General features: G+C 41.0%; 2 protein-coding genes and 2 long non-coding RNA genes across 4 annotated transcripts in view; 2 read left to right on the plus strand and 2 right to left on the minus strand.

Annotated features, from left to right (window-relative positions):
• The window catches only part of LOC309702206 (protein NLRC3-like), a 361,701-nt gene that overhangs the window by 191,159 nt on the left and 145,059 nt on the right, over positions 1-25,483 (plus strand). The window lies entirely within an intron of this gene.
• Positions 6,386-7,272, minus strand: LOC309702566. The gene is made up of 2 exons (XR_014275631.1): positions 6,778-7,272; positions 6,386-6,643 (listed from the first exon to the last, which is right to left on the minus strand). It is a non-coding gene; the product is annotated as an uncharacterized lncRNA (long non-coding RNA).
• Positions 10,767-25,483, plus strand: part of LOC309702415 (NACHT, LRR and PYD domains-containing protein 12-like) — a 325,943-nt gene continuing 311,226 nt past the window's right edge. The window contains exon 1 of the mRNA XM_082527133.1: positions 10,767-11,048. The gene's annotated coding sequence lies outside the window, so the exon portion shown is untranslated. The remainder of the gene's footprint in view (positions 11,049-25,483) is intronic.
• Positions 13,346-15,526, minus strand: LOC309702478. The gene is made up of 2 exons (XR_014275539.1): positions 14,198-15,526; positions 13,346-13,570 (listed from the first exon to the last, which is right to left on the minus strand). It is a non-coding gene; the product is annotated as an uncharacterized lncRNA (long non-coding RNA).

Genomic DNA, 25,483 nt, shown 5'->3' on the forward strand with positions numbered 1-25,483 from the left:
CGTCACACAGATCCAACAGACAGTTTCCATGACTGCAAGTGTTGAGTGGAAAAATGCTACATTGCATTATTGCATCCTCTCACCACAGGAGGCGCTGTTGGCACCACTGATTGCTGATCAGCTGTTCTCTGATGATCTGATTGATACTGTGAATAACGGGACTCACTGAACTCTGTGACACAGTGAAGATTACAGAGTTTAACTTCACCCTTTAAGACTGACCACAGAACCAAGTCCGCCAGAGCTTTTGTTATATTTTTACATGCTGTGGAGCCATTTGTGGGAGCATTTCAAGTTGCTATACATCAATACAACTGTTATAGCCCTAATTTTAATAATATGTATGCATTAAGTCCATAGTAACTACATAAACTGCAAAAAAACCTCTGCTCATCCATCTCTGTGTGTATCAGGATACATTTGGTTCATAATACACAGAAAAATCAGAGTTATTACCTGTAATAAATGTGAAAGATTCCTGCAGTGATAACCAGGCAGGACTGAAACACATCCAAGCTGTCACCACGGTAACAGCACCGCCCATCCACAGGTGAGGGGAGGAGCAAAAAGAGGGACTTTGACCATTTTATACTAAAAACACTCAACTAATGTTTCTAATATGAAACAAATAAGCCCACATTAATGTGAGCGTTTATTAAATAATAATAATGATGATTTCCTCCTGATCTCATTTCCACAGCAGAGAAAACTGTGGTGTATATTGAGGTGGAGGGTGTGGTCTGTGGCTCAGGTGTAGAGTGAGGGTGGGGTGCACCACAGCAGCATGCTGGGACTGCTGAGGGTGGAGGAGGGAGTGATGATGACATCAGAGCTGCAGCACAGAGACCAGTGAACACACAGTCTGTTCATCTTTGCATAGATACAATATACAGCACAATATTGAATGACAGACACGCTGTGGGAGCTTCCACAGATACACTGACGTCAGCATCCAGAGTCCTCCTGCTGCTCCCCCCTCAGAGCCCCGTGATCAGCACCAACACATTCAGTTAGATGACAGAGTCCAGCTGCAGCTAGAATCAGCTCCCCTCTGTGAACAACAGCACAGCGTCAGTGTTTCACACTCAGTGAAAGGAGGAAACAGCAGAAGAACACCATGTGTGCTACGTTTCCCAGGACACACTACAAACTGCACAAATACAGAGCAGCACGTGGAAGGACCTGGAGCTGCATTTACAGAGCTGCAGACAGCGTGATGTCCTGTATGGACAGGTGGAAGGAAGCAAGTCCTCAGCTGGAACACTCGTGTTTGTCCACAGACAGGAAACACAGCAGGAAACTTCCTCACAGAAGTGCAGCTCATGGATAACACACTTCCTGTCAGTCAGAATGAGGCTGCAGCCAAACACAGAAAGGTGTTTTTGTCCAGATGAGCCCAGAGAAGAAACACGAGTGTTCACAGACATCAGAAGCTCAGAGAGGTGAAACATGAGGTTGGAGTCCTCGTCAGCATCCAGAAGAGCTGCTGTGAAACCCTGAGTACTCATGACAGACTCTGATGGCACAAACACATCATGATTCAAACAGAAAGACAAACATGGAGCTCCTGATCCTCCTGCATGAGAACAAGCTGACATGAGCGCTGTGTCTGAGAGTGTCTCCCTGTCACAGTGACAATAACACAGCTGCTGCTCACAGTCATTAAACTGACCTGAGGTCAGCTGTGCTCCTTACATATGAACCATGTGACCTCACATCAGTGCTGTGGATGACTGTAGTCATAGAAGAGTAGAGCTGTAGCAGGTGGTGTGAGGAGGAGGTGGTGTATTCTAGTTAACGCAGTACTGAAACACTCCAGCAGAGGGCGCTGTTAAGTCCTTATTGTAACACAGTTACTGTGTGCAGTTAGACTTCATACATAATCTGCACTTATTTCCATCAGACATGCTGTCAGTAAATGATTGGTTTCTATTGATTCTACTTCCTGTTGACTCGTTTGATGACAGTGAAACAATCACAGCTGATTGTGTGATGATGTAAACTGTCACTGTTACATTCAGTGTGTGTGACATAATGTTAGTGCAGGCTGATAACAGCCTGGTTCTGTTAGAAACACATGAACGTGTCCATAGATCAGTGTGTGTTTAACATGAGAGCTTCAGCCCTGCTGATGTGTTAAATAAAGACATGCAGGAAAACTGATGAGACTCTGAAATAACTCTTTATATTTATAATGTAACTCTGCATCAAAAGAACAACAAAGGATCCCAGACAGGTTTCTGTGAACAAAGACCATTCTGATGTTTCTGTGTTTCTAACACTTTGACATTATTAGTAAACAGACTGCAGTGAGCAGCATTTATAAAGAGCTTCTATATAAAGATATGACAGCTGTTTGACAAGTTTATCACTCTGTGTTTGGACCTGATCAGTCCAGCTGTTTACTTGAAACATGTTCATTTACCTGTTCTGTTATATTCATGTTCTTGTCTCTGTTGAAAACACATTTTAATGTCCCTCAGATTTTTCTCCCAGATGAATAAATATAAAAATGACACAAACTGACTGCAGCTACTTTTTGTCCTTTCTGTCAAAAACCTTCATGTGACTCATGAGAGACACGTTTCAGCTGTTTGTGACAGATCAGAGGCCAACAAGTCATTTATAACACTTTCCATCATTGTTTAAAGTTCTCAGTGTTTCTGTGTTGCTGCGTATAGGATCTCCCAGCATCATCACTGTGCTGTCCAATCATTGTGTGCGAGGTTACCCTTATAGTGCGATGTGTGTTTGCACAAAGAGAAGCATGTGTGTCAAATATAAATAAGCACAGAACAGAAACAGCTGCTCGTTTCTTCTGTTTAGAGTCAAGTTAGTGTTTTGTGTCTTTGTTTGAGGCCTGATGTCGAGCAGAGGTGTGTGTAACTGCACTGCTCTGTTATATGTGTGAAGTGTGTGCTTCTCTTCAGCATCATCTTTGTCACTGCTGATTCCTTTGTGTCATCATGTGTTGAGAAGAGAGAACAGTTATAACGGAGGAGCAAAAGGAAGCCCTGAAATCTGCATCAACAAGGAAGTGTTGGCTCACCAGTGATCCCAGCAGAGCCACTGGTTTGGCTCCAGTTGTTCTAGATTCAATGATGTTGCTGCTACAGATACATGTCAGCATCTTTATTGAATTTAATATGAAGCAGAAATGGTGTCATTAGGAGAAGAAGAGGAGAACAAGTCCGGCGAGGAGGCAGCAGCTCTTAAAGATGAAACAGCAGCTCAGCCCTGAGCTCAGAGAGCTGCACATGAAAAAGCTCCTCAAGCAGCTCCTGTCAGAGGTTTGTCATCAACAGGAGGAACTGTTCACATCATAGGATGAAGATGCTGTCAGCTGGATGAAGAAGGTTATTTAATGCAAACGTTCACACTGAAGTCAAATTGTTGTCGTGTTGAACAGATTCATGTACTGATCGTCTCCAGAATGTTAGAAGAGCTTCAATGAATCATTAGAAACAACTTACAGCTGCACAGCTGTGTCAAACACATCTGTGTGTCATTGTGGGATTGTTGTGTTTCTACATGTGACACACGTCTAAAACATGCACACAATCTGAACACAAACAGGGACTCATGTGTTCCCACAGCCAGATGCTGAGAGCCATTTCCTTGTAGTCCTGTGTCTACATACATGAACCATTAGATGTTATTGGAATGATTGTCAGCTCTGATAGTTTCATGTGTGTTTAGCTGGACGCTGTTTGATCCTCGACATGTTTAAAGGTGTCCAGTCCTGAGACACTGGGGCTGGAAACAGCTGTGATGTCATTGGACTGTCACACAGACAGAAGTGCATGAAGTGAGCAGCCGAGGAGCCGCTGATGTTTTGGATTCAACAGCATTTGAAAGGTCGACACAGACACATTTGCACACAGAAAGCTGAATCTGTCATATGCCACAGTGAACTCACTGTTCAGTGTTTTTCAGGAAGCTTCTTAACTGCCTCTGCTGCCAAACAAGCAGCTGATGTCCTTGAGAAGAAGCTGAAGAAGTCTTCAACAACAAATACAGGAAGTGGACTTTCAAATACTAGATTCACTTTAGACTCACAGAGAAATGACTCAACCAGCTGTGTTTGACTATATGAAAGGTCAGTGTGTGTCTGCACACAGACTGTTGTGTTGGACTGTTATTCAGTTGTCTGCTGAATGTTTTCAAATGTCTGCATCTCAGCTGTGATGAGGCTGGGGGTCATGGGAGGCCACCGTAGCAGCCTCTTCAACATCATGACATCATCATAAATGCTGCTGGACTGTCTGATGGGCTGACGGTGAAAAAGCCGTCGGGAAGGAAACAGAAGACATTTCAGAGGCTGCAGCAGATTTCTTTGATTCGGGGCCTTTTTCAGCTTTATTGGACAGAGCAGTGAAGATAAGTGACAGCAAAGCAGAGAGAAAGGGGGCGTGGCCCGGGTCAAAGCCAGGCCAGCTGCTCTCCACCTCGTGGTCACCTGCTCATCCTAGTGAGCTCCACCAGCAGCCCTTTCACACACTTTACACTGTCAAACACTGTGTGTGGACCTCAGCTAACAACAGGCTGCATTTAAGTCTGGACTACATGCTTTTATATTGTTTTTATTCCATCAGCAGCTCAACATCATGAGCAGCTTTGACATAAAGACATCAAACTCAAGCTGACTTTAAACTACTTTTAATACAGGGGCTCAAAAACAACAACATCTTTATTATATATCAGGACAGAAAGTCATTTCATCTCAAAGGGAAACAGCTTTATTTGGAATAACCAGCACTATCAACTGGTTTGGGATCTCCACCAGTTTCATGTCTTTGCAGCTTCTCCAACAAAGTTCCTGTAAAATCAGCATGTTTGTCTTTATTGGTTTGATAGTGATTGATTATTCAGTCCCAATCTGCTGTCATCTAAAGAACAAAATGATGTTTCTATGAGTCACAAAGCTCCAGATGTTGTCGGCTTCACAAAGAAAACAAAGAACTTAAACACAAAGTGTTTGGAGCCAAAATGTTCCCAAGCTGCTCTTTTTGAAATGGCAGAGGTACAGTGGTGTCTAACAGCACACTGTGGAAGGCAAACATGTTATTGTTGGATGAAACTTCATGAATCCTTTGTAGATTTGAGCTGTTGGAGCCTTTCTTTTCTCTTCAGGTGTACAGATGCTGAGGAGGCAGGTGAAGCAGGTGGAGCTGTTGTGATGCTGGCAGAGGGTGTGTCTTAGTAACAACACATTTGTTCATTGGTTGGACTTTTTGGAAGGAGACACATTGAAAACCATGTTAATAAGATCTTGTTGTTTCCTGTGGATCCGACACAGAGAGTGGACTTCAGACAGAAAGCGTGGAAGAGATTTTAGAGGCCGTGTGTGGCAACAGGAAGTTTCTGTGTGTTTGCTGATCTTACATGTGGAAAACAACACGTGATGTTTGTGAAGTTCTACAATGATCATTGTTCTCACAGCATTTTGAGTGGGAACAGTTCAAACTGGGAGTAGTGGGAGTTATTTACTGATTGAAACAAGCTGAATGTTTCTGTGACGATGAAGATCAGCAGCTCAGCTGATCAATGAACTGACATCTATCAGTCGTTTCATGAGATGAAGTCATCAGCAGACATTTGTTCTGACTGTGTGATGAATGTCAGAACGTCAGGGCTCTGCTTTAGTCACTGCTTGATGATCATTGGCTCATTGTTGAATCCAGGGCCCAGTCTGACCTCTGACCTTTGCTGCAGGTCTTCTGTGTTATCTCCACTTTCATGTCTGATCTTCTGCTGTATCGTCCAAAATAAACATCTGGATCATTTCCAACACTTCAGCAGATCTTTAGTTTGGGCAGTGCAGCACAGAATAACACATATTGTACTATACTGCCCACTTCCTGATCTTATTGGATCTGTGTGTGAGGTTGGTGAAGGAAACACATGTTTACTGAGTGAGTCGCTGCCATTAGGAACTAGTTTTTATATCACAGCCTGGAAATCACACAGGACCATTTCTGCAAGTGAAAAGTCGTCATTGGAGGAAAATGATTATGTAGTTTGTGCGACTGAAGAATTGTCCCAACTACATGTGCTGCTGACCCTTGACCTTTTCTTTAGGTGCACAGAGGAGTCTGTGGGAACATCCAGAACTGAGGCATCTTGTGTACAAACGTGTTCAGACCAGATGTCAAATGATGTCAGATGTCATCCGTGAATGGATGCAACTGTGGATCGTTCCAATAAAATGAGGCAGTTTTGTAAGTACAAGCCCACTACAACCCATCATCAACATTTTAAATTACATTATACATCTTCACTGATATAAAGCACCACTATTTTAACCTGATTCACTTTTTCCACCCTAACAGTTCATTCCTCAAATCAAACAAGATATTTGACCCTAAAAAAATGCATCAACAAATCATTTTGTAATAAAATATTTATTCTTCAACTTTTACAAGTGAAATCAAACAAGTGTGTTTAAGAGTGAAACCAGAGTGGAAGCTGCTCATATAGAGTCCAACCCAGGCTAAAGTAAGCTGAGTAGAGCAGCACCATCAAAGTGTCGGCTCTCTGAACACGGTGCAAGATCGCCATCTGCAGGACAAAACTAGTTTTTCTCGCCCTCCTCGTCAACATCAAGATGATGTCATCGTACAGCAACTGATTCCCTGTCCGTCTGGAACAAAGCATTTACATTAAAAAAGACATTTACAGAAAATACAAACACCAACAACACATCTCATCATCACATGATATTTTATTATTTATTATATTATATATTTTTATTGTACCATCAACATCAACAAATACCAGCATATTTTCTTTGAGATTGAGTAGAGTGGACCTTTCCCTTGGTTCACTTCCTGCTCGCAGCATCAGCTGACCTCTGACTTCCTGGTTAAGGTCTCTCAGCGTTGACTGGAATATCAAATCGGACTCACACCATGTTCTTGTAATGTGGTCATGTCTGTCCGCTGTTTGAAGAGCATCTCTGGCCTAAACACTAGGGGTGCAACGATATTCGTATCGATATTGAACCGTTCGATACAGTGCTTTCGGTTCGGTACGCATATGTATCGAACAATACAAAATTTGTAATTTATTTTATCAACTTTCCTTCTGACGATGCTGTCTGTGTGGAGCGCTCAGTGAATCTGCGTTCGACTACTCCGCCTAGGCTGCACTGACGAGTGCAGATCCACTGAGCGCAGGGCAAGCTAGCGAGACAGAAGTGGACCTCCCCCACCCTCATTCAGATCTGGCGTTTGGAATTATTTTGGTTTTCATGTGACGTATGACCCTGAAGGTAAGCGAGTCATGGACTAAAGTAAAACAGTATGTTGGATGTGTCACGCAATGCTCAATTACATGGGTGGGAACTAGTGTGTTAGCGCAGTTAGCTCGTTAACGTGTTGGCCGTCTAGCCCCATGCACGGGGCGATCGGCGGTAGCTCGTTAACGGAGATTTGCCGTGTTGTGGCGTTAAGGTCATTTCAACGAGATTAACCTGAAAGCACTAGTGGGAACACAACGAATATGACTGCACATTTACACCGACATCATCCTAGTGCAAAGACAAAAACAACAAGCATGCTACTAACTTTAGCCGAGTCATTTAGACAGCTGTTAGCACATGATTCTCCTTATGCTGCTGAGAATATAGCCCAGAAGAAGCGGATAGTATAGCTTTTATTTTGGAAAGAGACATTTCTCTGTAATAAACTCTCTTTTCCAAAGATGAGTGATTCCTCAATCAGATACAGGGCTTGCAATATCGCTAGCCTGACGTCCCGGAGCTAGCGATTTTTCCAGTCGGGCTACCAAAATCTATCTCTTCCCTGCCCATCGGGCTATTGTAGGAAGGAAAAATATATGTCAATGCTTTTGCATTCTTTCAGAAATGTAGCTGGGTAATTATGTCATTGGCATCGGTGAGCCACTGTCAATATGTGACATATTGAAGTCGTGTTTGAATTTGCTTTCACTTTGCAATCGTGCGAACTGTGTATAGAGAGCGACAGCACTGATCTGTGAGTGATGATAATTTGTGCACCAATTCCTCTGACATCGTCTTATTAATCGTTAGCTTACTATGCAAACATGACAAGTGAAATCTCCTGCAGCTTAAACATGTGAGAGGTTGATCGCGCAGAGAATCGCTGAGCTTATGTGAGTGCGTGTGTAAAAGCATTTCAGTTCTGCTGAGCCAAATAAGACAGGTCAGGGTGAAGAAGTGACAGCCAAAGAAAAGCTTACCACAAAACGGAGAAGTTATGACAAATCAGACTATAAGGCAAAAAGAAAGTGCAGCTTTATGGTTTCATGGACAAAAGAATTTCTGTGGCTGCAATATGACGAGCTAAATAACCAGGGCTGCACATAAGTGGTCCGCAGGTGCGCATTCGCTGTCAAAATAAAAAACACGCACAAGGGTTAGGGTTAAATTTAAAAACTGTGCTTTTGAGTTAAAATATATATTTATAATCTTAATAAATGACAAATTAAAAAGGCATGAACATTTTTTTTGTATCGAAAAAATATCAAACCGTGACACCAAAGTATCGAACCGAACCGTGAATTTTGTGTATCGTTGCACCCCTACTAAACACAATAGGAAGAACAACAACACGGCTAAAAAAAAAACAAAACACATTTCCATATTAGATGAAGGGCACCGTAACTGGAAATGGTAACATTCATCTGATGCTGCTTTGGATTTATCTTCTGTTTTAGATCAACTTTGATCACTTCGAGCCATCTTAAGTCCGTTTGTTCTAACTTCTCACTAACATCTCGTATGATTTCAGATCCCTGCTGTTCCCCAGCTGCCCTGTAGGTTTGTGCTTTGACCTCCAGAGGGCGACAAATCAGCACAGACAGAGAGCTCCATTCAAACTTTGCTGCCATCAGGAATAATTCTTCAAATATAATCATCAGTGTTTGAGCAGTTATGATATCAGGGACAATCTAGACATGTGTGACAATACTGAACATGTCACATGACACACCTCAAACATCATGTGATCCACTCTCAGTCTGCACTTTCATTCATGACTTCAACAGGTTGAAATGAGCTTTGAAGAAACATTCAGTGAAATAAATCTTTCATGGATTCATGTGAGCAGCAGATGAACTTTACAAAGAATCAGTGGATTTATCTTCTGTTTTAGATCAACTTTGATCACTTCGAGCCATCTTAAGTCCGTTTGTTCTTCTCACTCACTAACGTCTCATATGATTTCAGATCCCTGCTGTTCCCCAGCTGCCCTGTAGGTGGCCTCAGTGTGTCTCACACCATTTACAGATGATTACAGGTTGTTTACAGTTCAAACAGGTCCAACATAAGAAATATGCAGAAAATATCCTGCTATAACAGTTTGGGTCAAAGTGCAGATGTTCCAGATGTTCTGAGTCTGTCTGTGTTTCATGTTAACATGTAGATGTTGGACCAAAGTGAAGCTTTTTGATGTGACAGCAGGAATGTGAAGTGTAACTCTGAGCTGTAGGAAATGAAACTAAACGGACTTTTTCTCCTTTATTTATAGGAAAGTGTAGGAGAGCAACAGATGAACAAGCGTTACTGTAACAGGAAACATCAGAGGACCTGTATGTTCATCATCATCACTGTTTCCTTGTTCTGTCACAAACACACAACACTTCCTGCTCTCTCTCTGATGGATCTGATTGGCTGTTTCATTCACAGGAGGTCAGGGCGTCACACAAACAGATTTAACTGCACAACGACACACTTTAAATCATCTGCAGACAAACCTGTGTGTTTGATTTATGAAGAAATAATAAAGACGTGTGTACAGCTGTCCATGAAGCAGCTTCTCACACAAACTCTGACACTTCAGCCACTTTAATTCCTGCAAAGCTGCGTAATAAAGAGCTGTGACTGCTATGAGCTGCTGATGATGACTGCATGAAGCTCTCAGCTGAAGCTTCTTTCATTTATTTTAATGTTAATGTCGCCTTTTTAAGTCTGTGTGAGGATTTTAATGACACACATTAAAGGAGCTTCTTTGATTAGAACCAAATTCATGTTGATTTTCAGCCTGAAATGATAAAAACTTTAATAATTCTGTTTATAATCATCAACCTGGAGACTAATGAAAAGTATAATAGTGAAAGAAAGCCTTTATTATTTGAGTAATGCCTGAATCTGCTCAGAGACAACACAGAGGTGTTGATGACAGTTTGACATTAACTGAATTAAAAACAAAGTGCTCTTATTGTGAAAATCTGCCTCCTACTTCTTTAAATCATTTTTATGTATTTTTTAACCTCACAGTGAAACACTGAGGCATTAATCTGACACAGTTTGATCAGCAGCTGTGTTTTCACTGACGTTTCACTTTGATTTGTTCAGACTGAGCAGAGAGGATCGGTTCTCTGTGTGCGCACTGCTGAGAAACACAAGCTCATTTCTGCTGTTTCATGAAAAGTGTTATGGAGGAACAAGAAGTTCAGCCTCTAAACTCTCAGCGTGAGGACTGAGTGAAGAGTTTCAGAGCAGAGAGTTTTGGCTCACAGCTTTTAGCGTCTACACAAAGAGACGATTACGCACTTGATCTGAGAACATCTCCACCTCCTACAAACAAACTCTCCTACGAGCAGCTGTCACAACCACAACAGGCAGAAGACTGGATCCTGCTGCAGGTTAATGATTGATCTAAAGGCAGCTTACCTTTGAGCAGGAACTTGTGAGTCTTTTATTGTGTTTAATGCTCACAGTGCTGAAGCCTGCAGACACACCCACATCATATTATTTGTTCTCAGGGTTGTTCGGCGTGGTGGAGTGGGAACAGAAACTTTCTGCAGGTTAATTATTGATCAAACTAAAGTCATATTAAGGAGCTACTGGCACGGAGTCAGAGCAGAGCTCAGAAATCTGAAATATATCAAAGTATATTAAAGTTAGAGTTTAGAGAACACTGTTTGGTTAGCTGCCTCAAAGGCAGATGACTCTCAATATCACAAGATCAGGTGAAATTTCAGACCAAGGGAAAATCACTGGGATTATCTGTGAAGAGGCAGAAAAGCATAGACCTCGTCTACCTTATAGACATTTTGAAAAGGTAAGAGTGAATCTGTCTTCATTCATCTACATGGAAACATAAAACCAAAAAACAAACCAATACAACAAAATCACACCCAGTAGGGCTGGGCGATATAAACAATAAACGACAGAATCGATTAAATTTGGTCAACGATAGAGATTTTGACTATACCGCTCTATCGCGACAGCGCATGTGATGATGTCATCAAACTGCACCTGTTTTGGTCGAAAGCATTATCCTCTGCAATTATGCTGGGTGACAGTCATAGCAAAGAGATGAAGCACTTTTGAAACGCGGGAAAGCCAAAAACTGCGCTTCCTCCACTTCCGTAACATTGATTCAATAATGTTGAATTCTCTGCAGCTGCTCTATTCCCATGTTGTGGCAGTATATTAATAACTAGCCTCGTGTTGTGGATGAATGATCTCAGTTGTTCTCGTGACTGAAGTTTGGCCCGTGTACAGCATCCTGCTATGCGACTGCATTTGTCCCTGACCACCAGAATCACTCACGTTAACTTTTATCGAGTGGACCCATACGGTAAAAAAATACATTTTTCCTGGCCAAAATATATTTCAAATATATGGTAAATATATTTTGTATTTGTGATGCTCCAAAAAAATATATTTTTGAAATTGAAAATATATTTCTTTCAAACCAAAATACATTTCAAAACATATTTTAGGGTGAAGAAAATACATTTCCAACCTTACAGTAGAATGTATATCAAAGTATCCTTTATTTAAAATATATTTAGTGCAATAATGATGATAATGATAACAATACTAAAAGTAACATGTTTTATGCACATCTGCAAAAAACAGTTGGATTCAAACAAAACAGAGTCAAAGGTCTATCACGAATTAGGTTGTTTATTCATTTGCTTACAGTATTTCACATTACACAATATCTCACTATAATGTAGCGTTCATTGACTTTGAAATTATCTGTCAGTGATACAGTAAACAAGATACAACAACTGCTATGTACACTTTAGTTTTTGACAATATATACAATTTAGTACTTAAAGGAACACACTCCACTGTTTTGGAAATAGGCTCATTCTCCACCTCCCTCAGAGTTAAAAATGCAGCGTCTTCTTTCTAGATCCGTACGTTAATAGGGCTCTGGAGCGTGATCTTACGGGATGGGGCGTAGCCAGGATTTTTGGTCAAGGCGCCATATTAGCAGGCCAAACAAATGCTTGCTGTGTGGTCGGTTGTAATGTTAGATTGCACTACCGACAAAGGAATAAGCTTGAAAACAGGCTCTCTTTTCATTGTTTCCTCACCTGGAAACATCATGAGGGAGCTTATGTGTTGGATGTTACCAAAAGAAGGCGTCTAGCCTGGATAGCAGCTGCGAGACGAGCTGATATTCAGTTCTCTACCAGCCACAGATATCTGTTGGTGTGCTCCAGTATTTTCATTCAGGTAAGTTCTAAATAAGTTCATATTATTATTTATAGCCTGTTAATTTTATTTTCAATAGCACAAACTTAGAACAAACATGCAGAACTACCTTCTATTTATAGAGTTGCTAATTATTTGGCATTATTGCAACAAACCAGCCTATGAAATGAATGAAACAAATCCTGACTGGGTTCCAACACTACACATGGGGCACTACGAAATTCCTGCTTCAAACTACATGCTACATACCACCATGCCAATCAGATTACTTCTTCCATGTGAGGGTAAAAAGGTGACCTTCCTGGATAAGATGGCAAAGGTTTGCTGCGTTTTGGTGAACATGTGCCCCAGTGTGGTAGTAAAACCAGGGAAAAATGCTCTTGTTAAATACTTTTAAGTCTTGTGCTGTTTATGTAGTGATAAGTTTTCAAAAGAGACAGTAAATTACAGAATGCTAGTAGTGGGTGATATTATACAAATGCTGTCATGATTTTATGTGAACATTTTGTCATTTGTAAACTATACATAACATTTTTTCTACATTGTAACTGATGTGATGTTCGACAAAGTGCTTTTAATTCAAAATAGGCAAACATTTCTTTGTTTCTTTATTCAACTTTTGAACAGTGGTATTTAGTAAGTACATATTCAGTAAATGCAAAGTATTTACATGGCCCCCTAAATTAAAACATTATGGGTTATTCAGAACAGAACTATGCTTGGAAAAATATTGTCCCATCAGTTGATCCAACTCCTCCACAGTAGCAGGTGGAACCTTTCTTTTTTGAGGATGGCTTCTTTTACCTGTCACAACGAATGGTCTGTTTATGTTTTGATCAAGAACCTTTTTTTTGGGCAGCTGAAGAGGAGAAGTCTATCTTATGGCCAACCTCTGGCTGTATCTTGGTCATATTACCCAGCAAAACCCAGTATGCAGGTTCATCTGTAACAGTCCTTGTGCCACAGATCCTCACTGTTGCTTCTACATTAAACAGAAGAGCAGTGACATGGCTGCAAGTCTCCACGACTCTAGCCATACAGCTGCAGTGGGCGGCTTCAACCTTCCCTGTGATGCTCACAATGACCTGTGGCTGCAATGCTGCAATTCAGTCTTTAAGAGTGCAGGACCTAAAACACACACAGACAAAGTTCATTTAAAGACAAGAACTTTAATAAGCCAAGTCCGACACAAATGTGTTTTATTTACTTTCAAATCCATTTATCATAAATGTAACAAATAAAGTGTTTTTATGTATCCATCTATAGAACGCTGCATGTTATATTCTAAATCTGCATGTTTCTTTTTAGAAACCTATCAGCAAAAAATGAATCTAAAGTATGTAATGCAAGGATGTAATCACTTTCAAGAGGGAGAAAACATAAAGTTCGACTTTAAGTGACAACTATGGACACCTAATATGACAAGCAGATTCTGCAGGTCATTAATCAATGTATAAAACTAAAACAGAATGTATTTTTAGTGACACAGGACACAAACAAGGAAGCAAGATGTGTAATTAGGATTATTTATAATAAATATGAATTAATTAGGGCAATTTCTTTAACCATAAAGAATAACTAAATCCTTCAGGACAATGTCACATCAATGCACTGAACTCACTATGTTATCCCTCTAACAGAGCCTCTACATGTTCTCACTGTAATTTCCCCCTCACGAATGAATTTTTGCTAGCACTAATTTGAATGCTGGGGGGAATCAAACGCATTTTACTCGCAGTACTCAAGCTGACTTACCTTTGCTTGAATGACGGCGTACTCACAACGTGGAGGCTTAAAAATAGCCAAATCTTGTACCCAGTCCTTGGTGAATTGGATGTGCGCCTCCAGAGATTTATAATTGCGAAATTGGTGCGCCGTGTATGCTCTGACTCCACAGACAAGGTATGAGAGTAGATCATGCTAAGTCAATAGCGGTTTGGTCTTCAGGGTTTCTACTCCACGGCTATATTTCATACGGGTCCACATTTCAACAATCAAGTACCGTCTCTTTGCATCTGGACAGAATCTGTCTCTATACCGTCATTTTCTTTTGAGCTACGTTTCAGAATGGTTCGTAGCAATCTTGTTTTGATTCGTGACCTGCCAAGATGGTGCTGCGCTCCCACAATGCATTGCGACATTACGTCAACTCCAAAGCCCTTTGCGTGCAGGAGTGTATGCGCATGCGCATTGCCACGGTGGTTTAAAAAATAAAGATATAATGAAAAGTAATTAATAAAAATTAAATATTTAAACATTCCCACAAATGTGCAATGAACGTGCAAAAACTCTCTTTAGTAGTTGTTGCTGTTTCTTTCTTTCTTTCTTTCTTCTTTTTTTTTTTTTGAAAAATAACGACGTCTCTGAGGCGCGAAATCTGACAGCGAGAGGAACGGCCGGATACAGGAGACGGGAAGAAACAAGCCGATTATGTTCGCGTTAATTAAGTGGTTGGAAGATGTAAAATTCTCAATTCTGCCAACTGAACATATACGAGATTTTAATGAGGATGAATAATTAGCCGGCATGGAGGAAACGGACCTTTATTTCGTGGAGTGGCGACAAGAAGCCAAGGCGGGTGGCCAGTCTAAGAAGCCTCCATCATCAAGCTAGCAGGTGCCTTTTCCCATATAATATTACTTTATTCTCGTGTATTTGGAACGGAAGCGTAGAGCTGCCACCCAGGCAAAAGAGAAATATAAGTATATCACGTTATAACGTGAAAAGTTTATCGTTCTAACAATATACTATCATGTTTGAACAACATGTTTGAACAACATTGTACGAAAAATGTACATAATTATCACGTCCGTACAATATTGTGCGAACGTGACAATTATGTATATTATAATAACGTGATATTATATTATACAAACATGAAAAGCATAATGTTAGAACAATAAACATTTCACGTCATAACGTGATACAGCTCTATTTTTCTTTTGCCTGGGTGGCAGCTCCACGCTTCCATAATTTGGTAATCAAAATATGTAACTTAATTAATTATATTGTGACGTACTTTTGCCTTTTCTTATTATTCTGCCTTCTCAATAACTATCAAAGCCTATTCACATTTAATTTGGCTTTCACAGAAATCCTACCTCTCCTTCTGGCTACAGAGTACTTACCAAGGTTAGAAACAAAGAACAGTTATGCTTTATTAATGTTCGCTAATTACAATGTTCCACATTTCCTTGCTTTTTAAGTCATTTTTAGGCTTTTTAGAGTTTTTGTTTTTTTATTTTTTTAGCAGTAATGTTTCTGCCTATTTATTTCAGCCCATGAAATCGAATGCAGATCTTCCTAATGTGAGATTTACATAAATGTAAGTAATTTTGTTTGTCATTGTCATTAATGTTGTTGCTGTTGTTGTTTTTGTGCAGTTTGCAATCATATAAACCTAGCAAGCATCAGTCAGCACAGTGACTAACCTAAACAGATTCTTGCTTTATTCACATATATTATATGTAATTATATATACCTGCACATTGTACCTAGGGTTGCAGCCACTTGGCCCCACCCCATTGTTGTGACAGCCCTGATTGTACTTATACACTGCATCTGAACAGGGAACAGTCTGCCACATTAATGTATTTTTAAGTGACTTGTTTGTAATACATGAATTTGTTTTTTACAGATGTCAAAGTCTCAACCTCATGCTGCCCTCCCCCATCCACCTAAAGTAAGTATTTGTTGTTGTAGTTTTTTATGCGGTGTCTGTGTCACATGCTAATCATAATTATTGAAATAACTGTTTTCTAACAGATTTTCCAAAACACTAGTTATGTTTGTTGTCATTCAGACCAATACTACTGCTTAGACATTGTTTAGTGGTCATGCATGTTTGACAAGCTCGTTATGATACCAAAACAGTAGGCCTATCACAATAATCGATATATCGACTTAACACACAATACATGTACATGACCTCAATAATTGTTGATGATGTAATTTATCCGCCATTATATTTACAAAAATAAAATATAATGATAACATAACAATAACATTAAATAACATTGTTTTCTATTTGTTAGAAAATTTACTATTTATTCAAGTTTTTAAGGTATCTAATATTTTGATTCCTAATTTCAATGATCTAAATACTTTAAGAATTAGATGTTGGTTTGTCAATTGAAAGTGTGTAGATCTTGCATTATTATGGTGTTATATTATGATTATACATTCAAAGACATAAAATGGTCTTAAAATGACAATGACATAACTTGTCGCAATTGTTTATGGGGCAATATACCGACCAACAAAAAGTCGTTATCGTAACAGGCCTTCAAAACAGACGGTTTTATGATTGATAAATTAAAAAAATAAATACATTTAATTTCTCTGAGATTCTCTAATATTCAGTTACAGTTCACAACACAGCTACCCGTACATGCAGTATTATACTGTAAATATAAATCTCTGCATTTAGCATCCCACTAGAAGCGTCACAGTTACTGCCTCTTTTTTTTTTTTTACAAATACCTGTACTATCACTAACACATTTACTGTTTTACTTTTAGCCTGTGGATACAAATGCAGATTTCCTTAATGTAAGTTGTGCATTTTAATTACATCATGTTATTTTTATTATTATTTATTTATTTATTTTATTTTACATTCAAATATTTCAAGCTTCTTGGTTAAAGAAGCTTGATTGCTAGTAGGTAAAGAATAGTTCACCTATAATTCATATTCCCAATTAATTTCTCACCTCTGATTGAATGCCTTTGTTTGTTTTCCTTTTGACTATAACAAAACATTTTTGCTGGATATATATGGTGAATTTATATGCATAGATACAGTCGTAGTGCTTGACACATGCAAACAGCAGTAGATGTACTAAAAAGGAAATAATTACAATCATGATGTTGATTGCTGATGTCAGTATATATATTTTAGAGGAATGTTTTGTTTTTCACCCAAAATGAACTATATTGCTTCAGAAGAGATTTATTACCCTACCGGACTCTTATATATTGTTCTGTTTTTTGTTTGTTTTTGTTATTTTCAGGTTCAATGGTGCGTGTTCTTCTAATGGCCGCCTTCCCACTGGAGGTTTTGATCCACAGCAATTTAAAAGGTAATCAGCTTTGAAAGTCAGTTCAAATGGTTAGGTAATAGTACTTTAAAAAGCCTACAACTCTGTCACCAGTTTCTTTACCAAAAATTACCCATAAAAGTATCGCTCAATAGCATATAATTGTAGTTCAAATGTTTAGTTGTACAAATATCAAATTTTTGGAAATCTAAAACTAGTCAAACACTCAAATGTTCATGCTTTTTATAGGAGGACAGAGCAAAACGGACATCGGCGCAGAGTGAAGAACTGCCCTTGATAAGGACACTATGACAGCCATATATAGTAAGTGAAGACTTTCTGTGTATCTAAAATTGCATACACCACAAGTAACTTACTTTGCAACCATTAAAATAGGTTGTAAAGTAAGTTACCAATACAAATAGGTGATGATGCATTGTAGTGGTTGGTCTCAGACAAAGAAGGTCAACAGATTTATGAATGCTGGAAGGTAAGGAGAGACGACCAAAAGGGGTGTTAGCATTACTGTAATGTGAACTGGATAGACTTCCCATCTAGGAAAAAAAAGAGGTAAAATTATGCGTAAAATATATCTGTATTAATATCTGTATCTGTATAAACAGAAATATCTGTTTGCTAAATGAAGCCAGCTAACATAAATCACATTTTTATTTTAACTCTGATAAAAGTAATAGAACTGTGACTTTTGTTTGTTACAGTGGGGGTAAGGAAGGGGTTTCCCAGCGTGTCCAGAAGGGCTTTGAGGATTGCAGTGAAAGCTGGGGGAACTGAGACTGTGTGTATATATATATATATATATATATATATATATATATATATATATATATATATATATACACACATATATGTACAGTGGGGCAAAAAAGTATTTAGTCAGCCACCGATTGTGCAAGTTCCCCCACTTAAAATGATGACAGAGGTCAGTAATTTGCACCAGAGGTACACGTCAACTGTGAGAGACAGAATGTGAAAAAAAATCCATGAATCCACATGGTAGGATTTGTAAAGAATTTATTCGTAAATTAGGGTGGAAAATAAGTATTTGGTCACCTCAAACAAGGAAAATCTCTGGCTCTCACAGACCTGTAACGTCTTCTGTAAGAAGCTTTTCTGTCCCCCACTCGTTACCTGTATGAATGGCACCTGTTTGAACTCATCATCTGTATAAAAGACACCTGTCCACAGCCTCAAACAGTCAGACTCCAAACTCCGCCATGGCCAAGACCAAAGAGCTTTCGAAGGACACCAGGAAAAGTATTGTAGACCTGCACCAGACTGGGAAGAGTGAATCTACAATAGGCAAGCAGCTTGGTGTGAAAAAATCAACTGTGGGAGCAATCATCAGAAAATGGAAGACATACAAGACCACTGATAATCTCCCTCGATCTGGGGCTCCACGCAAGATCTCATCCCGTGGGGTCAAAATAATCATGAGAACGGTGAGCAAAGATCCCAGAACCACACGGGGGGACCTGGTGAATGACCTGCAGAGAGCTGGGACCAAAGTAACAAAGGTCACCATCAGTAACACACTACAACGGCAGGGAATCAAATCCCGCAGTGCCAGACGTGTTCCGCTGCTGAAGCCAGTGCATGTCCAGGCCCGTCTGAAGTTTGCCAGAGAGCACATGGATGATACAGCAGAGGATTGGGAGGATGTCATGTGGTCAGATGAAACCAAAGTAGAACTTTTTGGTATAAACTCAACTCGTCGTGTTTGGAGGAAGAAGAATACTGAGTTGCATCCCAAGAACACCATACCTACTGTGAAGCATGGGGGTGGAAACATCATGCTATGGGGCTGTTTTTCTGCCAAGGGGACAGGACGACTGATCCGTGTTAAGGACAGAATGAATGGGGCCATGTATCGTGAGATTTTGAGCCAAAACCTCCTTCCATCAGTGAGAACTTTGAAGATGAAGCGAGGCTGGGTCTTCCAACATGACAATGATCCAAAACACACTGCCCGGGCAACAAAGGAGTGGCTCCGTAAGAAGCATTTGAAAGTCCTGGAGTGGCCTAGCCAGTCTCCAGACCTCAACCCCATAGAAAATCTGTGGCGGGAGTTGAAAGTCCGTGTTGCTCGGCGACAGCCCCAAAACATCACTGCTCTCGAGAAGATCTGCATGGAGGAATGGGCCAAAATACCAGCTACTGTGTGTGCAAACCTGGTAAAGACCTATAGTAAACGTTTGACCTCTGTTATTGCCAACAAAGGTTATGTTACAAAGTATTGAGTTGTATTTTTGTTATTGACCAAATACTTATTTTCCACCCTGATTTACCAATAAATTCTTTACAAATCCTACCATGTGGATTCATGGATTTTTTTTCACATTCTGTCTCTCACAGTTGAAGTGTACCTCTGGTGCAAATTACTGACCTCTGTCATCATTTTAAGTGGGGGAACTTGCACAATCGGTGGCTGACTAAATACTTTTTTGCCCCACTGTATATGTGTGTGTGTTTCTTTTAGAATGTTTAAGTATGTAATGAGAATAAACTTATAAAATGAATATTCCTTGCTTGATTGATATGCTATATGTATGTTTTAAACATCAAATAAAGATTTCTTTCAGATGTTACATGTGAATGTGTTTTCTTAGAAATATATGAAGGGTTAAATTTATATTTTTTTGAATGATTTTAAATACATTTAAATTGTATTTTGAAATATATTTTATTAATATATTTCAAAATATACAAAAAATGGCCAAAAAATATATGTGCTAAAATACATTTTAAATATATAAATATATTTTAAAATGTATTTTAAAATATATTTTTTTACCGTATGGGCAAAGCTACACCAGAGGGCTGTGCTGTGTAACAGGTTGGTGCAGGTGGTGTTATCTACATTTGAACATTAGGCAACAGTCTCATGAAGACACTTTATATTGTTCACTAAAGACCAACAATAACAGAGACAAAGGGAGAGCAGCAGAACTAGTGCTAACAATTAGCACTGCTAGCCTGCCCACCAACACCAGCTAATGTTCTTTTTTTTTTTTTTTTTTTTTTTTTTTTCTAAATGACATCAGAAACAGCAGTATGCGACATTACGTGATGGCAGAGCTTCAGTTCATCCTTTGTCATTTTTTTTTTTTTTTTTTTTTTTAATAAATAGGACAGGGGGAATGAATGAGAGAGAGAGGGGGAGAGAAAGAAAGAAAACCAAAGGGGAGAAGAGACGGTGAGAAGGGGGGGGAAGAAAAAAAACTCCTGGGTCACCTGTATGGAGAAAAAAAACAAACAAACAAACAAACAAAAACAAACAGAGGAGACAGCAAACAACAAAGAGCAACATAATAATAGAGAAAACAAAGCACCATCACAATAAACTAGCTAGTCATAGATATCAGTATTTACTAAGTAATAAACGATATTGTGCAGCACGCAAGATAGACAGCGCACAGTGTGCTTTGAGGCAGCAGCCAAGAAAGCTTTAGTCCGCGTCTGTGAATACCCATGTGTGCATACCTGTGTGGATCAGCATGCTTGCATTCCAAAGGTTTCTCCATGTAATGATCTGCTAGGGAGTGTGGGGGGGCCACAGCCCCGTCCTCCAGGGTGTGAAGCGGGTATGGAGGAGATCAAAACTCCAGACATCCAGAGGCCCCCAGAACACAAGAGACCATGGAAGACCAACAGGGGGGCAGCCGCGCCACTGTTCCAGTAAGAGCTGAGGAGAGTCCCAGATGAGGGCTCGCCCAGCAGCCGCGGAGCAGAAGTCAGGGGGAGTTGCAGTGACGCGCCCGTGAGCTCCGCCGGCCCCCAGCTGCGCCTGAGTGACCGAGCCCTAGGCCGAGAGGCCGGGGGCACCCCACCTCCAAAGGGGCCCGAGCGAGCCCCAGGCCCCAGGCCCCGACAAGCGGCCGCCAAGGAGTGAGCCGGTGTGTACCCGGACGCCCACCCCCAGACACAAAGAACCACCAACACACCGACACCTGAGGGAGTCCGCCACCGGCAGGGGAAGTGGTGGTGGGTGGAGATAGGCCTCCAAACCTTGGAGGGCCTGAGGTGTCCCCAGAGAGGTGGCGTCTGATACCCAACCTGACATATAGACACAGACATACAGGCACACACAGACACAAACATCCATTCCCACCCTCATGCTCTCATATGCACTTACTCCACACTCAACCAACGTGGAGACAGACATAAAGAGACGCTGTACACACAATCACACTCCCCAAGCGTACTCTACAAACCGGGTCTAGGTACCCTTGCCCCTGGAGGGGGGAATTGCACCCAGACCCAGGTGGTGTTACCCTTTTCCCTGCGGTGGGGAGAGGCAGACCACCCCGACTCCGCAGCAGCAGGGAGGCCCCACACCCCAGACCGCAGTCGGACGGCCAACTCCTCCTACTAGCCCTCCCGCTCCAGCAGGCCGCAGAGAATGGGGGTGGGAGAAGACTCCAAACCTCCCACCACCACCAGCTAATGTTCTAAAAACGATGATCAATGATTTTGCTGTAACGGCTCCAGCTGTCTGTGTCAGGGACACGTTGGAGATGAAGTGAGTGATCCAGTGACAAAGGTTTGGAAAGCTGCAGTCAGCTGAGACTAAAGGAGTCACCTGACCGAGAGACCAAATGTTTCACTGAGAACGTCCAGATGAACAGAATCAACCTTTGGGATAATCTGTTCCACACATCCATGTTTCACTTACTGCATTATATTTCCTCATTGCTGTGCACACAGGCCTGTGGCTTATAACCAACTCCAAGTTCAGACTCAGAGGCTGCTGAAGCTGTTTTCTGGAACAGAGACGTGTTGGATATAAAACCAACTCTTCTTTATGTGTCAGCACTGAGGAAAGGAGCAGCTTCGTTTCTAAGTGTATGAAGGACTGTAGCAGTGTGTGTGTGAGCTTTATTTCACAGACAGAACCATGTCAAAAACACAACTTCAGGTAAAAACAATACAAAATCAAAGAGTCTGATCAGAAGGATTAAACAGAGGAGTGTGGGACTGTTTTTAACAGACAGCAGGTTAAGCCAGGCTGGAGGAGTAAACTGAGCCTCGGTGTGAGCAGCAGTGTGTTTGACAGGAAGCTGAGATAAACAGTCTGGAGCCCATTTAGTGCTTCATATGAAAGTGTGAGGATTTGAAAGCAAATCTAAAATCAAGCAGGAGTCAGTGTGAGAATGATTTGTGCTTTTCCTCAGTCAGATGCTGGGAGTTTCAGTTCATCCATGTTCAGCGTGCTGTGCTTTGTGTAACAGGAGAATATGACAGTATAAATCAAGTCTTCATGTCACTGAAAGCCTCCACAGTCTGCTATGGAGGTGCATCAGTTTGGATTTACAAGAAGAACATTTCTTAAACCTGCCACAAGATGGCGCTCCAACAGAAGGGATGTCCACAGTGTAACACAGACACACACATACTGTGTGAATGTGTGAGTGAATGGGCTTTCAACACAAGGCTTCTGCTGCTACCTTTAATGACATAATTAGCTAACAAGAACAAACTGTTAATTACCACCAAAGAACGGCTCCAGATTTTAGCTGCTGACCATTTTGTGAAACGTTGATTACATCAGCTTATTGTTGATTTTTCAACCTTAATATCAGCTGCTTTAAAGGAGCCTCGTTCTCTGGCAGTAACACTTTTCTTCACTAGATGCAGTGCAGGCACAGTCTGTGTTTCTAAACTACACACTAATGTTCATTGTTGTGCAGCTAAATCCTCCCTCTGGATGGGAAGAATCCCTGTCAGGCTTCAAACACCTGGCTTGGTGTTCTGGAGCTAATGTGTCACCTGTGAGGACTCTGAGATGAACACACAGCAGACACTTCAGTTCTCCGTCTGTGTGTCCTCAGTTTCCCAGCATGCCTTGGCTGTGGTGGTGGAGGTGAATGAGGGGGAACATGCTGCTCTGTCAGCACTCAGGTTTCATACCTGGTGATCTCAGAGGACAAAGCGGCGTTACAGCAGCGCACGTTGATGAGACCTGATGCTCTGAACAGTTCAGACTTCAGCCTCACTCTGAGAAAACAAACGACTGACTGTCAGCAGCAACTACACCTGCTCCATCAGTGACGGAGAGAAGAACTGAGACTGAGAGACATACAGCTGCAGGTCAAAGGTCAGAAACGCCCGCTCTTTGTACGGGTCAGGAGTTAGTACTGCAGAGGTCAGAGGTCAGCTTGCTGACAAACCATTTGAAACAGTTTGGAGCTAAAAGCACAACAGCAGAGGAAAGAAGAGACACTGCAGAGATGATGCAAAATATTGTGTTTTGTTCTCAGCTGTCAAAAAGTGTAACACACGTGTTCCAGCACAGCCTTTGTGTACTTTCACTTCTCCATACTGTCCATTGGAAATCCTGTTTGTTACTTTTTGATTTCAGTCCATGTGTCCAAAGCAAACTTCTGTCCCACACTTTCTCTGCTGACTCTTCACCGATGCTCAGATGATCTCAGATGATTTCACCAGAACTCATCAAAATTCGGGCTCCACAGAAACCCAGACGTCACTAAACAAGCGTAACAAGCAAAGTGAAAACTGGTCGTTCAGCTTTATTGACCAAAGATAAGCTCACATGTCACCTCATGACACAGACACTTATTTCCACAGCATGCACGAGGACTGACAATAAGTGTCTATAAAGCCACTTCTATCTGCCACACCTGTGCTTCTGTCATGGTTGCTCTCCTCTCACTCTGTCATTTATCCACAGTCTGCCTCCCTCTGCTCCGTCAGCTGACGTCCTCTCTACACCACCTGCTGTGTTTTATCCTGCAAAAACACATTTAAGAAGCGTTGCACCGAGTAACGGGAGGAACTGCTATAAAATCCATTTAAAGGAGGTGGTGCTGAGTGCTGTGACTGGGGTCCCACCACTGACATCACGGGTGGAGGACATGTTGGAAAACTGCTACAAAGTGCTGTGCAGCCAGCAGAGCTTACAGTCTGTCCTGTGTGTCATACAGGCTCTCACACTTAGTGTTTCTGTGACACATTGAAGAGAAGTTTGTGTTGTTCACAGTTGTGCTTGTACTGAGTGACAGCTGACATGACCTAACAGGAATAATGTGTCTGTGCTGAATGAGAAGTAACACACAATGAAGTCTTGATGCATCTCAATCATCCAGGAAAGTGAGTCTGTTGCTTCTGTTCATCTGGACGCAGCGTTTTGTGGGAGAAACGTGTCGTCATCATCAGGTGACGTCTTCAGTCTCAGCTGCAGGTTTCAGTCTTACAAACAGGACATTTGCATAAAGACTGAAAGCAGCTGCAGGAACGATGGGCTGGGAGCTCCGTTCCTTCATCTTAATTATGCAGATTCTCAGGACCATTGATCAACAACCACTGATCCATGTCCATGAGTCCCATTCACAGAGATGTGGGAATGGCTGCAGTCACAGCATGTAAGATGGAAATAAATGAGAAGTATTTAGCTGAAGTGGATTTGATTTATGTTACTTCTTTTTTAACTTGTAGTTCTACATTGGAAGATTATTGTGATATTGAAATATAAAAATACATTTATATTCTATTATTTTCTCAAAATAAGCGTCACACTCGTGGAAGCCGGTGTAGCCGCCGAAACGCCTGCATTTATGGAGACTTTCAGCCCCAGGTAGGCCAGTTATGGATCTTGGGATCCACATTATGTCAGCAGCTGTTCTCCACCGTGAACTGTGTTCAAACAAACACGCTCACGCCTCACAGACGACAGCTTACAGTCTGTAGAGATAAAGTGACTTCGTACAGCCCCGTCTTCAGTCTTGTGGAGATGATCTCGACGCTTTGGTGGATGTTACTAGCTCCTGTGCAGTATTTTGTAAAGACATGATTATACCCCGTAAGCGCGTTAAAATTTACGCTAACAATAAGCCATGGCTCACTAAAAGTGTCAAATCCTGTTTAAGGAAAAAGAGACAGGCCTTTAAAGAGGGGCTGTTACCGATTTTCAGACAGCTACCAAGGAAATGAAAATCGAGATCTTGAAAGCAAAACAGACAAAAACC

The sequence above is a fragment of the Aulonocara stuartgranti genome (genome assembly GCF_965226115.1).
Source record: "Aulonocara stuartgranti genome assembly, chromosome: 3".
Classification (NCBI taxonomy): Eukaryota; Metazoa; Chordata; class Actinopteri; order Cichliformes; family Cichlidae; genus Aulonocara; species Aulonocara stuartgranti.